The sequence below is a fragment of the Rhinopithecus roxellana genome, chromosome 5, assembly GCF_007565055.1.
Source record: "Rhinopithecus roxellana isolate Shanxi Qingling chromosome 5, ASM756505v1, whole genome shotgun sequence".
Taxonomy (NCBI): Eukaryota; Metazoa; Chordata; class Mammalia; order Primates; family Cercopithecidae; genus Rhinopithecus; species Rhinopithecus roxellana.
In genome coordinates this window covers 33,318,036-33,330,598 of record NC_044553.1, presented here as the reverse complement: position 1 = coordinate 33,330,598, position 12,563 = coordinate 33,318,036, and positions in this window count along the sequence as shown.

Sequence of the window (12,563 nt, the reverse complement as noted above, 5' to 3'; positions counted from 1 at the left end):
TTATAAATTTTTACCACATCCCTTCTCAGCCTTTGACTTTTCACATGGTTCAAGTTTGCACTCAACCATACCTTGCCACCTCTAATCCAGGGCAGACACAGCTTAGATTGGCAAAACCTATGTGACAGCTCATTTTCATTGACTGCCCTACCCTAAGAAACTCGGAGTTAGCTCAACACACACAGCATTTTTGTTTCCAGCTCCTTCATTTAATCCCATGCATTATTTAGGTATATATAAGGCTTTTCTCTGTTTAAATGTAAGCCTCTTTTGGGTTAAGGTGAAGTTGTATTCCTTTCTGCCTCTTCTTACAGCACCTAGTCTAGTGTCTAAAAACTCAGCTGCTAAAGAGTAAATATTTATGAAATGAACAATTATCCTTTTGGTTGTACTAGGTTCTCCCATCTCTTTGGCCATTTTAACATATTTTTTCAGAAATTCTTTGATTTCAAGGTTGGAAGCTTTAGAGAGACTTTGAGGTGTAGATTGTTGTTGTTTTGTCCACAGGTATGAGTGCTATATTCCAGCTTACTTCTAAGCCCTGACTGACAGTGTCTGGCATCTTACTGGACTTTATGACCACATGCCTTAGATAGGTTCATAGTGACGGGATTAATTCCCTGGTGCATGGTTAATAGATCAGAATGTTTTGGTCCATAACATATATCTACACAAATAAGTTTTTTGAAAGCGTTTTTTCATATTTCTCTCACAGACATTTGGATGCTATTTTTCTTCCCATTTCCATAGCCTATGAGATGTTCCTATCAGGTATTCCAGCATCCTGCTGTTTCACTTCATCAATAAATTGAGTGTCACATATAAACATACAGATCACAAGACATTCCCTTCTATAGATAATTTATCACACGCTTTACAAATAAAAAAAAAAAAATCCAGATTCCAGTTGACACCAGGGCTCACATTTCCTTCCTAAATAACCCATTTGCCTCTCCATTTGCCTGAGACTAAAAAAGATGGGTTGGCTCTGACCCTTCAGTAAGTTGTAACTTCTACCTATCTTCATTTAAATTACCCAAATAGAGCAGGCCTATCATTTTCTCCTCACATTAAGAGGGTTCTCATTTTGTTTATTGTCTTGAGTAAAAACAGATAGTACTATCGACCTGGATTTGTAGAAAGTTCTTCTCAAGTAACTCAAATCCAAATATTCATGATAGAAAATGTATCTGATCATTGTTAGTGCCATTTCTGACAGATGTTCAATATGTAATAATGATCTGCTGCTTTGACTAATCCAGCAAAATCAGCAGCTTTAGACAGAATCCAAAGGCCAGTTTGGGAGCACTGCCAATATTTATTCCAAGGGATTTTAACAATATAAATCTTCAAATAAAGAGAGAAACGTGAATTATCAGACTATTTTTCCAATAACTGAGCATAGCATACCTAAAAAATGAAAAAAAAGCTGGACAGAAAACAAAAGCAAAACAACAAAAAAAATTATGGCCAGTATAATCATCCGTAGGCTCAATATTTACCAGTTTGTGTGCCATCTGAGCGATTTCCTTTCATCAACCATGCACATGGCATTTTTATTCTCGGGGGACATTATCGCCATGACAACTTTATCAGACTAAACAGTGAAATGCAGCTCTTGGAGCGATCTCAATTTGGGCATGGTTTAGAATATTATTTATGTTATTCTTTTATCAACATCCTTGGTGTCCCCAACAGGGATGAGGACATTCTTTAAATGACTATTAAAATCACAATAAAAAATGTAGAAACTTTACAAAGAGAAAAGGAATAAGCCATTAGGCTGAAAAATGGGCAATCAAAGGAGCTATTGTGCCTGGCAGATGGAGAAGCAGCAGGTGCCGTGGTGTGACGGGACCTTGCTTCCCATCATGCACGCTCTACAATGATGCAGGCTGACAGGGAAGGGAATTAATGTGTCGGAGCAGGTACTTTCTGTCCATTAGCTGATTCCCAATACGTCCTCACAGACTGCTACCCGTGGCTCTTTGATAAAATGGCTTACAATGCACGGCTCCAAAAGTTGTATTGGGAAGGACAGCTGTGAGCAACTCTCCCTTCAATGCCTCAGCTTAACAGAGTGTGAGTGACCAAGTAAACACTTCTCCACCCCAAACTGGGATTAGTGATTTCAGTCCATGAATAAATTATTTGACTACAGATGCTATGAATACATTATTGTGACCAAGGGCCACAAGCTCTCAGTGTGGGGGATGGATGGGGACACTGATGAGGAGAATTCTCAAGGTAACAAATTAGCTCTCAAACAAATGAGAGTTGGAAAGGCCTGAGAGAATGCTCACCTCTCTGCTTTCAGAGAAAAAAAAAAAAAAAAGTCAATTTATGAAGCAGCCACCTGAATTGGTGGGTCGGTTTAGACAGACATAACACATTAGATGTGGTAAACCCGTAGACTCTGAGGCTTTGTCATGTGTCAGCCTGGTTTCCTTTCTTTTCTTTTTTTTCTTTTTATCTTCCCATTTTTTCTTTCCTTTTTAATTTTGAGCTTATGTTCCAATTCTATAACACAGTCACCTGTGAAAACTCAAAATGTGACTGAAATAGAAACAGGTTAAAATGTGTACAGTTGATAAGATTAGCTCTTTCCATATATCTGTCCAATAAACTAACTGAATTGCCAAATTGTTTATTAGCTTTAGCTAAGACAATCAAGACAACTGGATTAAGAAATGGTAGACTTTTTGCTTTCTTTCCATTTTCCAATCTGAATTGAAAAGTCAGGGCTGGCTATCCCACTCATTATGTTTAGCTATCAACGGAAAGATGAGCATGGATTGGCATTTATGTTAAAACGTTGGAAATTACGTACACATCAAAGGAACACTAGCAATCTAAGGACTCAATTCTAGCCTACCTCATCCCCTAATACAGATAAGGGCCATGTTATTCTACCTCAAAAAATCCTGTATTTTTTCTGCATAGCACTTACTACATTGTCATGAATAAATACTTTTCATTTACTATCTGTCAAACCCCACTACATTCTGACATGAAGAGGAAAAAGATGGATATATCTTGCTTACCGTTGTATACTCAGCACTTAGCAAAATACTGGTCCCCTGGTAAAAGCTCAGTAAATATTTGTGGAAGAAAAAAAGAAAGAATAAAGGAAGAATATGAATAAAGTGAGAAAGAAAGAAAAGAAAGGGAAGGAAGGAAGGAAGGGAGGAAGGGAGGGAGGGAGGGAGGGAGGGAAAGAAGAAAGAAAGAAAAGAAAAGAAAGAAGAAGAAGGCAAAGAAGGAAGGCGGAAGGAAGAGAAGGAAGGAAGGAAGAAGAAGGAAGAAAAGAAAAGAAAGAAAGAAAGAAAGAAAGAAAGAAAGAAAGAAAGAAAGAAAGAAAGAAAGAAAGAAAGAAAGAAGGAAAGAAGGAAAGAAAGAAAGAAAGAGAAAGGAAGGAAGGAAGGAAGGAAGGAAGGAAGGAAGGAAGGAAGGAAGGAAGGAAGGAAGGAAGGAAGGAAGGAAGGAAGGAAGGAAGGAAGGAAGGAAAGAAAGAAAGAAAGAAAGAAAGAAAGAAAGAAAGAAAGAAAGAAAGAAAGAAAGAAAGAAAGAAAGGAAGGAAGGAAAGAAAGAAAGAGAAAGGAAGGAAGGAAGGAAGGAAGGAAGGAAGGAAGGAAGGAAGGAAGGAAGGAAGGAAGGAAGGAAGGAAGGAAAGAAAGAAAAAGAAAGAAAGAAAAAAGAAAGAAAGAAAGAAAGAAAAGAAAAGAAAAGAAAAGAAAAGAAAGAGACCAAAGGAGGACCCAAAGGATAAGGAACAATTTTCAGCACCTCTCTATTTTTGCATGTCTTCTTTAGAATCCTCTATAAAAGTCTTCGACTCCTTGAGATGACTAAACAAATTCTACATTAATTTTTTTTAAGGAGGAAGAAGAGAAAAGGAAGAGGAAGAGACTACATCTAAGTTGACAATGATAGGACAGATACCATTGAATGACATCCAAGGATATTTGGCAGTTCAAAGACAATAGCCAGGTATTTACAGCCTTGGTCTTGAAATCAATTTCATAAAGAGATGATGGAAATCAGAATATTTTAGTCAAACTGGAGTGGGTTTTAGCCTATTCAGAGACCATACCCAGAAAGTTTAAAATTATCCTTGGATGTCTTATGGTTCTTATCACATATGTTTGGAATGAACATCTACATTTTATACTGCAGGACATTTTATTCAGATCAGATCGGTCTTTTATTCATGTTTCTACTTAAATCAAATATGAGTGTATTGACTACATAGGATTATACAATGATAACACATATTTTAAGAGACAGGGTCCTGCTATGTTGCCCAGGTTTGAGTGCAGTGGCTATTCACAGGCAAGTAGTGATAACATATTTTAAGTGTTGAAGTAAAACAGTGGATACTATGAATCTGGTGGGAATTGTGCTACCAATGATAATAACACCTCAACTTCACAGCACCTCATAGTTTCCAGAATGACTTAATATTATTTTACTTAAACCTTATTAAATCTTTGAGTGAGCACTTACTAGCCATGTCACACAGGTAATTACTTAATCTCTCTGTCCCTTAGTTTTCTCTTCTAAAATTATATTAGGTTAATCAAAGATTAAATGAGATAATGCATGAAAAATACTGTGCTCAATAAATGCTAACCATTGCTATTATTATCATTAGTAAGTAGCACAGATATCACCAACTCCATTTTATAGATCATAAAAGAGCCTCAAAAAGTTAAATGTGGCCTCAGAACCTTCATTTCAAATTCTGAAACCATCTCAATTTGTACTATGCCAATTTGACTCTGAACTCTACTTGACTTTAAGACCTAAGTTTGAGGATATGTGGCCCCATTGGAACAGCCTTCATTACAGGATCCTAGGGACAGCAACTTGGTATAGAGCCAATGCATCATGCCAGCAGTGACAGGGTCCTGGAACACCAGGCCTGCTAAAGAGGTCACTCAATATCAAGCGCTTCCCAAAGCCTCCAGAGAACCTGACATTTGGGCTTTCCTTCTTTTTAACTTTCTGTCAGTTTCAAAAGAGACAAGCTTCTAGGGCTGAAATTGATGTGCTTGTGTGACTGTTCCATGCTCCTGAAATTGACAGAGGCTGAAACTGATGAAAGTAACCAATTTGCCAATTTCAGCAAAGGGACCACTTTGAAGGCAGAGATTGACTAAATCTATACCTTTCCACTTGATCAGAAAATTTAATTTTTTCCTCACTTTAAAAAAAGTTTTGTGTTTACTCTCAAAAATTATTTTGGACTGTTCTCTAGAAACAATTTGAATTGGCCTGACAGTTGAAGCAGATGGTCAATTCCATCAAAATTCAATCCAATGTATTGTTTTGCAGAACTTTGTTTTATATTGGATTGACTAGTCAATTTATCCAAAATGGTTTTTTGAAAGTTGCAAATTGTGGAATCTAAATCCTGCTGCTTGTGAGTTTTGATACATTCTATGAAAACCACATAGCTTTGATTTGCCAGTCAAAAACCCAGTCAAATCACTCCAAAAATCACTATTGCATTTTTCAAATATTTGATTTTGACAGATATTTTTTATTTTAACTGGCACATCATACTTGTATATATTTATGGGATACACAATCATATTTCAATATATGTATACATTCTAAAGTGATCAAATCAGGGTAATTAGCAAATCCACCATCTCAAACATTTACCATTTCTTGTGGTGAGAGCATTCAAAATCCTCTCTTCTAGCTGTGTTAATATATACATTATTGTTAACTGTAGTCACCCTACTATGCAATAGAACAGAGAACTTATTCCTCCAAACTGTAACTTTGTATCTCTTGACCAATCTCTCCTTCTCCCCACCTTGAGAGATTTTTGATTGATTAAATCAAAATGACTTGTAGAGGTTTAAAAACATACTAGGGGAAGCAGGTTCTATTTACCAGTTGTATGACATTGTCCAAGTTACCAGCCTTTGATTCTTAGCCTTTTCCCCTATAAAATGAGAAGGTTGGACTACAGCTGCATTTTCCAAAGTGTAATCTTTAGAAAAGTACTTTCATGAGACATTAATAGGTGTAACAAAAGAAATGAGTAAGTAGCTTTGGCAAACACTAGTCTAATATGTCTGTTGACAGGACTTCCCAGGGTCTGTATTATCTCAACATGTTTCACAGATACGAATCTCAGTCACAAACTCTGATGCATAATACAATTAACTATCTAGATCTTAACCTGCCAAACCGATGATAATCTTCTCTTCAGTAATGTTGGGGTCTTGGTTCTAGAATCTTCACAGATATGGGTAGCCTATCTTGTCCTAAGTCATCAGTCCACCAAGTGTGTTTCTAGAGTAGTCTACATTAGGGATCAGCAAGCTTTTACTGTAAAGGACAAGAGAGAAAATAGTTTAGGCTCTGCAGGCCATTTGGACTGTTGTAACTATCTGCTACTTCTCAGTTCTATCATTGTTTTATAAAAGTAGCCATATACAATATGTACAAAATTTTAAAAACCATTTTAAGATGTAAAAACTAACCTTAGCTTTTGTCCTATAGAAAAACAGATTCTGGGCTGGATTTGACCTGCAAGCTGCAGTTTACCAGCCCCTGGTCTACATGGTTGGTTCCAAGATGCTCTGTGCCATGCTTGCAAAATTCCACATGGTCTCATCTACCTGAACATACTCACAGCCGTTCCTTCTTAGAGGTCCTACCATCACATCATCTCTATTCAGGGAATAGAGGACAGGCTTGTTTTCTTCTAAGACCTCCAGACTTCTGTAAATGTGTTCACTACATTTCACCTCCTTCTCAGGTGTCAATGAATTCACAGGGAAATTAGTCTCCTTTCACATTTTGATAATAACTCCAAACCTTCCTCCCTCTTCGGGTTATGTCTGCTTTCCATCCTTCATAAATCTCCCTGAGACAGTGATAACAGGACCTAATTCCATGGGAGGAATTGGAAGCTACAGGATAGAAAAAAGTAGGTAAGTGTCTTAAAATGCCATCCTTATCGTTATAGTTATGTGTATTATGAATCCTCAAAAGCAATGCGACATTTTCCAAATGGTTTTCACCATGTAACTATTTTTCGGGTAATCTTTTGGAAGAGTTTTCCAATGGTTGCACTTTGGGAAACAATGGCTTACAGGGTATTTAATGTTCCACATAGCCTTACTACTCTCACTAGAACCCAGTGCCCTGCAGGAAGAAAGGATCACAGATTAGATGTGGGCTGATGTTACCTCCAACCTTTTCTTTTTCTACAATAACCCAAAAATTATCTCATGTAAAATAACTTTTGTATATTTGGGAGTATGTTTTTGGTATAACAAATGTCAAGATGTTCATAGTTATTACTCTCTTATTGCCTCTTACGTGTTATATTATAGCTAGATGGTTGGAGGTATGGATGGTTGGATGATGAATAAATAAGATTTCTCCACTTTAACTCCTTTTGTCTTCAACTTCTTTTGTAAATCACTGCTTGATGTAACACAATTGTCAAATATTTCTTTCTGAAGGAAATTGTCTCCAACTAGATATCCTATATGGTCATTGTGATTTCTTTATAAACCCTTAATCAGCACTCAGAAGAATGCCTTTAAAATGCATGTTCCCTGAACCTTTGGGTTGGAATAAAAGAAACCTAGAAGCAATCTCATTCTTGAGATTACTTCCTTGGTTTCTGAGGCATGATCTATTTTGGTTATCCTATCCTCTCATCCCTATTCTCTCTTCTAGTCATGTCTCCCCTTCCCACCATCTATATATAGAAACAAAGCATCTATGTCTCACTCCCTTATAGAACTCAAAGAGCTCTCTACATCCTACAACTACATCTTTGTGTAGCTGACTCCAAATGTAAATTTATTGTTCTGAACTCCCATCTAGTTTGTTGATTCATTCATTATTCATTCATTAAATATTTATTAAGTACCTACTAAGTGTCTGACTCTATGAGAGATATAGAGTACACAATGTGAGCAAAAAAAGACGTGGTCTTCTACTCCATGAACCTTAATGCCTAATGGAAGAGGTAGATGTTCCACAAGTAAACAAATAAAAATATAGTTAAATAAAGTTCAGAATAAGTAAGTTCTATGAGTAGAATAACCAACCATCCTTTTTTGCATATTGCTACCCTAGATTTAGTACTGAAAGACCTGCATCCCAGATAACCCCCCAGTCCTGGGCAAACAGGAAGAGTTGATCACTCTAAATGGGTAAAAACTAGGTGTTATGAAAGAGAATAACAAATAGCATATAATTTCACAGCCTAAAAAACCTTTCTAAGGAATTATCATTTAAGCTGAGAACTGAAAGGTAGGAAAAAACAAAACCAAATAAATAAATAGTCATACGAATAAAGAAAGGAAAGGAAAACCCAAGCAAAAGGAATCGTTTTTGTCAAAAGCTTGGGATATTTAGAAAACTGAAAAAAAAAATTTTTTTTTTAGTTAAGGCATATTGATCACAGTAGACATCAAGTTGAGATAAAAAGTGAGAGGCCTGAATGACTTACATCACAGTTCCTGCTAAGAAGTATGGGTCATATCTAAATGTAGTAGAAAACCACTGTTTAATTTTAAAAGAAGACTTTCTAAATATTTACCGAGCCCCTGTTTTTGGCCTAGCCCATGGCCACTCATGGATACCCAAAATTATTAATAATTCTTGCTTTAAGACATACACAGTCTATCAGATGAGACCATTCTTGATGTAACCAACTGTAATACTGGGGATTGAATGCTAAAGCAGGATCAACAGTGAGAAAGCAATTCCAAAGTGAAGTAAATGGCTTCACCTATTCGTTCCACCTAAGGAATTTCTCAGGCTCTTCCTCTGAACTTCTGCTTCAAATTCTCCAACAGTCACGTATTTTCGCCATTTGCGTACAATGTTCTCATATGTTTGTCTGCTTAATCTGAGGCCAATGGAGTGGTAACCTGGGTTGATAATCTCTCTAGGGTTAATTTACAATTCTCTCCAGATACAGGCTTTTGGCTGGCTTCTCTTGACCCCACCCACTACATCCAGGACAGAAAAAGATTCCCTTTCTACATACTCCAAGACCTCATTGAGTACTGCAGGCTATGCTCCTCCAGGAAGGGAAAGACAGTCTAAGGCAATTAACCCAAGGCATGCATTTTACATCTACAGATGCAGTCACAGCCCATCTACATGTTGATGTTTGAAACTTTAAAGAAAGTCCAGTACCCCTTCATGAAAACCTGTAAGAGATGCTACAGACTTTGATTTCTGGCTCAGGTCTTATTCAGGAATTATGCATTTCATCAGCCTGCATGAACAACTCTGCAAAAGAGAATAGAGTTTTTGACAGACATTTTCATGCCATGGAGTGAATACTCCATCATAATGAGGCAGTGTGTGGTTGTTAACTGCTGTGTTATTAGCACAGGGAAATCAAAATTATTTCTCATCATTTGTGCCATGTGAAAAATACCCTCATTTAAATGTCCCGAGATTGCTCCCAACCAAATCCAAGGATCAAAATTGGTCTACAGATTTGCCTTTGGTTAGTATGATAATGAGACTTCAACTGCACACCAAATAATTGTATTTATTAAAATTTATGATTGTGCATTAGTGAGTTCAGTAGTATTCAGGAGGTCTTGAAACCATAACTTACAGCCTCAACTTCACCTTCTTCTATACATTTTACTTTTAGAAACTGCAATTTAAATGTAGATGGCTAAATAAATTTCAACTCCTGACCTGAAATATTCTCACCAATGTATGCTATGATGAATTGGCACTTCAGAGCTCAGTTTGTTCCCTGGGGATCCTCTGTTTTGTAGCCTGTGAGACAGAATGATAGTCTCTTCTCTACCAATACACATTCTCTGCAGCATTCAAAAAGTAACATCTCACAGCAATGGTGGGCATTTAATCTTGATTCTCTATCACAGCTTGTTTTTAAAGCTCTCGCTTTGTGAAGGCCAGTCTCCCTGAGTTTCGAGTTTCTCAGTCACTTTCCTTTTTTATTTTTAAAGGTGAAACTCAGAATCCCTATGTCCATCACTGCTGAGTGTTGACAAGCCACAAACACTGACACTGACAGTAGTTAAAATACAGCTGGTTTAATGCTGACATATTGCTGTCTTTGAGGGCTGGTTGATATGTGTTCATTTATAATCTAATTGCATGTCCACTTTTAAAAATCAGCTCCCAGTGTGGAATGGATAAAAATACAATTACCAAATGATATGCGTAATCATTCAGTGCTGTTAGTCCTGAAAGGTGATATTGCAGTGACATTGAGAAAATTAGATCTATTCTTCATACAATTATATAGCTACACTTTCACTCTAATGCCATTCTAATTGGGAAGGAGCATTGAAATGTGAAGTTGGGTGCATTTCACTCTCTAATTGTCACTGAGGAACTCATTCTTAAGATAGGTTTCTGGAAAAAGACAGTTCCCAGAAAGCTTTGATAATCCCAAATGTTCATCATTGATTTCCTGGCAGGTAAAGCTTGTTTTCCTCCTATAAAACCTAGATTGCTACTGAAAGCAAGCTCACTAGACATAGATATTTGAGTGAATGCTTCCAATATATTTAATATATTTCTATTTTTGCAAAGAAAATATCCACATGAAAATGCTCCCCTTATTTTTACTTCTGCATGTACTCTCAGAATGTGAATAATTGCTGCTCTATTTTACAGGGTGGTTGGGAGGCTCAAATTTTATAATAAAATGTGTAAGCTATTTTGTAAAAGCAATATATAAACATGAACTATTATCAGTTATTAGTTTGGTGCAAAAGTAATTGCACCAGTTGCAACAGTAATTGCACCTAATTACTATTGTCAGTTATTAATATTATTGCTGTGATGATGATCATGATCATGATGATTGCTCAACAGGTGTGAGGACCTAACTTTATCAATCTATTGGTTTTGTGGTCCATGCCTATGGAAATTTTGAAGTCAAATCAGTATCTCCAGCCTTAAATCAATTGGTTCTCTGTTGTACAAAGCAAGAATGTCTGAATATATGTGTATTAAGAATTCTCCTTCATTTGTTATTTTTGAAATCATACATTTATAGAACCACATTATACCCCATTAATTATTCTACTATTAATTTATATACTCTAAGAAGGCAAGAACTGTGTCTCTTCATAGAAGGCATTGAAAAACATAGCCACAGACTATCTGAACAAATGAATTAACACCTTTATATCTCTTCATTCTTTATGAGCTTATATTGCTCTATGTCATTGAGCACAGCTATAATAAATGCTTTAAAATCCTTGTCTACAAATCCCAACACATGAGTTATCATCATGGTATATAGGTCTCCATCACTTGTCTTCTTTCTTGAAGATGATTATCTTTTTCAGATTTCTAAATTTTAAATTATATTCTGGCTAACTATGAGAGCTTTTGTGGAGACTCTGGATTATGTTATGTTCTTGCAAAGATTATTGATTGTTTTTGTTGCTTTGGTAACTTGACTTGCCTCAAACTAAAATAAAACTCTCTCTTTGGCAGCAACTCAAATATCACTTCAGTTCTCTTATTGGCAGACTGGCTATTTGCAGTCTTCCCTGTGAATGTATAGTTCAAAAGTCAGTTAGAGATTTCCACAGACTGTACACACAGAATGTGATGCTTACCTTCTCTGGGGCTCTTTTCTTTACCAGGACTTCCCCTATCCTTTGTATGACTGTGGTTGCGCCAATTCTGTCCTTTGGTTCTTTATGCCAGAAATATCAAAGATTTCTATAGAATGTTAGCTGCTCCATGTATGCTGGCTACTCTCAGGCTAAAAGCAACAAAAAATAGGAAACTCATGCTATGTGATTTCCTTCACGCAAATGTTAACATCTCTTCAGAATCTGTCTACTCTTTTTCACTCTAGAGGGTCTTGTATTTTCCAGAATCTAATCTGGGGGAGGGTTTCTTTTGTAATATACATGATAGAAATTAAATTCAAAACAGTAATAATGACTTGTCAAAGTCCACAGAGCTTGCTTTAATACTGTAGTCATAACCATAAAAACAAACATAGCAGCCAGGCACAGTGGCTTACACCTCTAGTCCCAGCACTTTGGGAGACCAAGATGGGTGGATTACTTGAGGTCAGGAGTTTGAGACCAGCCTGGCCAACATGGCAAAACCCCATCTCTCCAAAAAAAAAAAAAAAAAAAAATACAAAAATTATCCAGACATGATGGCATGCAGCTATAATTTCAGTTACTTGGAAAGCTGAGGCATGAGAATGGCTTGAACCCAGAAGGTGGAGGTTGCAGTGAGCTGAGATCATATCACTGCACTCCAGCCTGGGTGATGAAGTGAGAGACTCTGTCTGAAAAAAAAAAGCCATGTATTAATAGATATTATCATTTTTATTCTAATGTAAGATTCCTTTTACCCCAGATTACTATCTTCTCAGTCAATGCAGCTTATTGTGAGTGGCCCCCTCAATTTAAGCATACACAAGGATAAACTTTAAAGATGTTTCAGTAAGATCCAATTGCATGAAAAATGCTTCCTTTTGTTACTGAGGCTTAATTTGAAGTTTATTCAGTGACACAACAGTAATTCCTAAACACCTAACC